Here is a 6684-nt window from a genome sequence, read left to right as displayed (position 1 = left end):
GCTCCCTATCCCCTATTTAGCGTGCTACTTTTGACCATGGCCCGTAGGGCTGAGCGAGGACAGCCTGAGAGAGCGTTTAACATAACAGGTGAAACTAATAATCGTGTTTTTGCTTCACAAATTCACTGCATTGTTGTGAAAGAGCTCTCGAGTAAGAATTTCACTGTACTGTTTAACACCTGTTATCCTGTGCACATGGCGAATAAACTTGTGAAACTTGAAATGATTGACCAGAGGTGTTTTGAGCAAACCAATTATCCATACATACACGGACCGTTTACTTTGTTCATAAGTTGTCTTATGTTTTCCTCAACAATTTTTCTGTTCTGAGGTGGTTTGTTAAAGGTGTAATGCATAGTAATGAAATCCCTTTCCCCAGTTTTCTCTTATTTAACCTAGGGGGCTACAGTTTAGGGATTGACCAAGAAAGTTGTGCACTAAAAATGGAATAGTGTTCCATTTTGAAAATGGCTTTGTGTTTGTGTAGTAAGTCTCTTCCAGTCTGCATATCGATATCTACTGCATTTAAAACCCATGCATGTTTATTGAAGACAACGTGTTCTGTCTCTTGCTTTACTTTCAGTTCCCCTTGTTCCTGACACATCTACAGTGCCTTCAGAAAGTATTCACGCCCCTCGACTTTTTCCACATTTTGTCGTCTTCCAAAGTGGGATTAAAATGGATTTGCCATTTTTTTGTGTCAACGATCAACACAAAGTCAATAAATTATGAAAAATATTACACTAATATATCTTGATTAGATAAGTATTCAACCTCCTGAGGCAATAGGGTGGCAGGTAGCCTAGTGGTTAGAGTGTTGGGCCAGTAACCAGCAGGTAGCCTAGTGGTTAGAGTGTTGGGCCAGTAACCAGCAGGTAGCCTAGTGGTTAGAGTGTTGGGCCAGTAACCAGCAGATAGCCTAGTGGTTAGAGTGTTGGGCCAGTAACCAGCAGGTAGCCTAGTGGTTAGAGTGTTGGGCCAGTAACCAGCAGATAGCCTAGTGGTTAGAGCGTTGGGCCAGTAACCAGCAGGTAGCCTAGTGGTTAGAGTGTTGGGCCAGTAACCAGCAGATAGCCTAGTGGTTAGAGCGTTGGGCCAGTAACCAGCAGGTAGCCTAGTGGTTAGAGCGTTGGACTAGTAACCGGAAGGTTGCTGGATTGAATCTCCGAGCTGACAAGGTAAAAATCTGTCGTTCTGCCACTGAGCAATGCAGTTAACCCACTGTTCCCCGGGCGCTGAAGACGTGGATGTCGATTATGGCAGACCCCCGTACCTCTGATTCAGAGGGGTTGGGTTAAATGTGGAAGACACATTTCAGTTGAATACATTGTTGGACAATTGACTAGGTATCCCCCCCCTTTCCCAATATGTGTTATAATCACCTTTGATAGTGATTAAAGCTGTGAATCTTTCTGGGTTAGTCTTTTAGAGCTTTGCACTCTGGGATTGGCAACATTTTGCCCATTGTTCTTTTCAAAATGATTAAACCTCTGTCAAATTGGTTGTTGATCATTGTTAGACAACCACTTTCAGGTCTTGCCATAGATTTTCAAGCAGATTTCAGTCAAAACTGGAACTCAGCCACTCAGGAACATTCACTGTCTTCTTGGTAAGTAACTCCAGTGTAGAATTGGCCTTGTTTTTTAAGTTATTGTCCTCCTGAAAGGTAAATTCATCTCCCAGTGTCTGGTGGAAAGCAGACTGAACCAGGTTTTCCTCTAGAATTTTGCCTGTGCATAGCTCCATTCCGTTTCTTTTTTATCCTGAAAAAACTCTGCAGTCCTTCACGATTACAAGCATACCCATAACATGATGCAGCCACCACTGCTTGAAAATATGGAGAGAGGTACTCAGTAATGTGTTGTATTGGATTAGACCCAAACATAACACTTTGTATTCAGGTTAGTATTGTAGAGTAACTACAATGTTGTTGATCTATCCTCAGTTTTCTCCCAACACAGCAATTTAAGTTGGTTTTAAAGTCACCATTGGCCTTATGGTGAAATCCCTGAGTGGTTTCTTTCCTCTCCGGCAACTGAGTTAATAAGAAAGGCGCTTTTATCTTTGTAGTGACTGGGTGTATTGATTCACCATGCTCAAAGAGATATTCAATGTATGTTTTTAAAAATGTTTTACCCATCAACCAATAGGTCCCCTTCTTTGCGAGGCATTGGAAAACCTCCCTTTGTGGTTGAATCTGTGTTTGAAATTCACTGCTCGACTGGTCAGATAATTTTGTATGTGCAGGGTACAGAGATGAGGTAGTCATTCAAAAACTATGTTAAACACTTATTGCACACAGTGAGTCCATGTATCTTATTATGTGACTTGTTCGGCACATGTTTACTCCTGACCTTATTTAGGCTTACCATAACAAATATGTTGAACACTTATTGACTCAAGACATTTCAGCTATTCATTTTTTCATATATTTTTTTTATTTTCTTCTAAAAACATAATTTGACATTATGGGGTATTGCGTGTTGGCCACTGACACATGTTAAATTCAGGATGTAACACAACTAAATGTGTAAGAAGTCCAAGGGTGTGAATAATGTAACAAAATCACACCCGACTTTAATCCGACAAATCCAATGCAGCAGCGTTACAAGTTCAAACACTTGAATTAGACTGATAGGCTATAGATTCTCCATCTAAATGAACATGAAAACATGCATTAGTCTAACATCAACAGTTTGATATTTGACAGTCATTATTTCCAACAGCGATAGAGCCTACACTTTCTAGTGCCATTTTGAACTTGTAACTGGGTAGGGATAATAAGGAAGGGAGTGGTTTGTGACACACAAGAGCAGCCGCTCACCGATATGTCAGCTCATACCACAGTCCCACCTCCAACACCAGCAGGATGTCTGCTATGCTGATGTCAGCCAACGCTGGTTAACTCTGGTTAAAGCTCAATCTGATTGAATCCAGCCCTGAGATTTTTATTCTGTTATGTTGTACATAAGTATCTTTAAGGGTCAAATGTCATGTTGATCTTTCTCTCAGGACATGATTGGTTTTCTACAAAGACGGAACTTTCTGCATACCAATTGACACGTTATTCCCCATGTAGTGCACTACTTTTGACCAGAGCTCTATGGCACCCTATTCCCTATATAGTGTACTACTTTAGACCAGGGCTGGCATCCTATTCCCTATATAGTGTACTACTTTTGACCAGAGCACTATGCACTATATAGGGAATAGGGTGCTATTTAGGATGTACTTTGATGACTAGTATTTTTAAAACCTCCCGCTTTGGGCTGGATGTGTCACTGTGTAGTTCATACATACATAATTTATGAGCAGAATTATTGTTTTACCTAAATTTTCCCTAAAATTTTCCCCCACATGGGCCAACCCCCTAGCAATTCAAGATTCAACTAGTGAGCTTAAGCCCCTCACCATTTGGGTGACAGCTATGCAATTTTCGTGGACCACTTTTGGCTCATGAGCGCTACTTTCAGAACTACTGTCTAAAAAGCATACAAAAGTACCAGAGAATCTCTTTCCCTCATACTACCAACTGGGATAATTTTATCATAGCCCAAAGGTGGTTTATTAAATTCTTCAAAATGTTCATGATTTGTCAATCAACTTGTTCTTTTTAAATCTAAATCATTGTTTAGTCTCTGTATCAAATTCAAGTCTTTTGAAGTCATTTTGACCACCACCAAAAACACCTATTTCTGCCTGTAGTCATTTGATAGATAGGACTTTTATAGGACTTTTATAGGACTTTTATAGGACTTTTATAGGACTTTTATAGGACTTTTCCCGTACCACCAGAGGGAGGAGTTACCTGTACCACCAGAGGGAGGAGTTACTTGTACCACCAGAGGGAGGAGTTACCCGTACCACCAGAGGGAGGAGTTACCTGTACCACCAGAGGGAGCAGTTACCTGTACCATTAGAGGGAGGAGTTACTTGTACCACCAGAGGGAGGAGTTATCTGTACCATTAGAGGGAGGAGTTACCTGTCCACCAGAGGGAGGAGTTACCTGTACCACCAGAGGGAGGAGTTACCTGTACCACCAGAGGGAGGAGTTACCTGTACCACCAGAGGGAGGAGTTACCTGTACCACCAGAGGGAGGAGTTACCTATACCACCAGAGGGAGGAGTTACCTGTACCACCAGAGGGAGGAGTTACCTGTACCACCAGAGGGAAGAGTTACCTGTACCACCAGAGGGAGGAGTTACCTGTACCACCAGAGGGAGGAGTTACCCGTACCACCAGAGGGAGGAGTTACCTGTACCACCAGAGGGAGGAGTTACCTGTACCACCAGAGGGAGGAGTTACCCGTACCACCAGAGGGAGGAGTTACCTGTACCACCAGAGGGAGGAGTTACTTGTACCACCAGAGGGAAGAGTTACCTGTACCATTAGAGGGAGGAGTTACCTGTACCACCAGAGGGAGGAGTTACCTGTACCACCAGAGGGAGGAGTTACCTGTACCACCAGAGGGAGGAGTTACCTGTACCACCAGAGGGAAGAGTTACCTGTACCACCAGAGGGAGGAGTTACCTGTACCACCAGAGGGAAGAGTTACCTGTACCACCAGAGGGAAGAGTTACCCGTACCACCAGAGGGAGGAGTTACCCGTACCACCAGAGGGAGGACTTACCTGTACCACCAGAGGGAGGAGTTACCTGTACCACCAGAGGGAGGAGTTACCTGTACCACCAGAGGGAAGAGTTACCTGTACCACCAGAGGGAGGAGTTACTTGTACCACCAGAGGGAGGAGTTACCTGTACCATTAGAGGGAGGAGTTAGCTGTACCACCAGAGGGAGGAGTTACCTGTACCACCAGAGGGAAGAGTTACCTGTACCACCAGAGGGAGGAGTTACCTGTACCACCAGAGGGAAGAGTTACCTGTACCACCAGAGGGAAGAGTTACCTGTACCACCAGAGGGAGGAGTTACCTGTACCACCAGAGGGAGGAGTTACCTGTACCACCAGAGGGAGGAGTTAACCGTACCACCAGAGGGAAGAGTTACCTGTACCACCAGGTATAGCCTCCTTACTGTTATTTTAATGTTCCTCTTTTATTTATTTAATTTTATTTAGTAAGTACTTATTTTTCTTAACTGCATTGTTGGTTAAGGGCTCGTAAGTAAGCATTTCACGGTAAGTTTACCTGTTGTATTCAGCATTTCACGGTAAGGTCTACACATGTTGTATTTGCTGCATGTGACAAATTTAATTGATTTGATTTGTACAAAACCCAACTGACCTTATTTTTGTGCATATCAAAATTTGCCAAATATGTTCGCAAAACATTTTTTCTACAGGAAATGTTAAATAAATACCAGAATTCCTATAATATCCTCCAATATTCTATACATGCAACATGTTATGGTATTTGGGTGCTATAACATTTGGTTTGAAGTGAATGAGTATTTGGACATGCTTTTGGAAGCATCCTGCAATAGGCCCTACCACTCTCATTGTTTCACCAGTAGCAATGCTTATGCTGGCTGTGGGGAAAGTAAATAAAGAAAACTGACAGGTGTGGCATATCAAGAAGCTGATTAAACAGCATGATCATTACACAGGTGGACCACTCTAAAATGTGGAGTTTTGTCACACAACACAAGGCCACAGATGTCTCAAGTTTTGAGGGAGTGTGCAATTGTTATGCTGACTGCAGGAATTAATCTTAATTTCACTACCATAAGCTAACATGGTTTTAAAGAATTTGTCACTACATCCAACCGGCCTCACAACCACAGACCCCATTTAACCACGCCAGCCCAGGACCTCCACATCCAGCTTTTTTACCTGCGGGATCGTCTGAGACCAGCCGCTCGGACAGCTGATGAAACTGTGGGTTTTCACAACCGAAGAATTTCTGCTGTTAGAAATCGTCTCAGGGAAGCTCATCTGTGTGCTCATCGTCCTCACCAGGTTCTTGACCTGACTGCTTTTCTCCGTCATAACCGAATGCAGTGGGGAAATGCTCACCTTCGTTGGCCACTGGAGAAATGTGCTCTTCATGGATGAATCCCAGTTTCAACTATACCGGGCAGATGGCAGACAGTGTGTATTGCGTCGTGTGGGCGAGCGGTTTGCTGATGTCAACGTTGTGAATAGAGTGCCCCATGGTGGTAGTGGTGTTATGGTATTGGCAGGCATAAACTACAGACAACGAACACAATTGCAATTTATCAATGGCAATTTGAATGCAGAGATACCGTGACAAGATCCTGAGGCTCATGGCTGTGCCATTCATCCACTGCCATCACCTCATGTTCAGCATGTTAATGCACGGTCCGATGTCACAAGGCTGGTAAACATGGTACCAATAATTATTTGTAATACACCAGATGTATATCCTTGAACTAATTATTTAAAAATCGCACACAGAAGAGGATCATTTAGTTGCTAATTGCAACTTGCAGTACTACAGTCAGCCTTCAACTTGAGTAAATCAATGAGAGGGGCAGCACTGAGCCTGTAACATCACTTCCTGGATTAGCTCAAACGGCACATGTTATGTCTCCATGAGATGCAATCTTAACCAACTTCATTTGGCTTCAATGCCCTATTGAGTCCTCACATAGGAACAAATGGTGTCAAGTGATTGATGGCTTTGTCCATTCATATCACAGGAGGTTGGTGCCCTTAAACGGGGGAGGACGGGCTCATGGTAATGGCTGGAGCGGAATCAGTGG

The sequence above is a fragment of the Salvelinus alpinus genome, chromosome 23 (assembly GCF_045679555.1).
Source record: "Salvelinus alpinus chromosome 23, SLU_Salpinus.1, whole genome shotgun sequence".
Taxonomy (NCBI): Eukaryota; Metazoa; Chordata; class Actinopteri; order Salmoniformes; family Salmonidae; genus Salvelinus; species Salvelinus alpinus.
The sequence above is the reverse complement of the archived record's forward strand: the minus strand, read 5'-3'. Positions refer to the sequence as shown.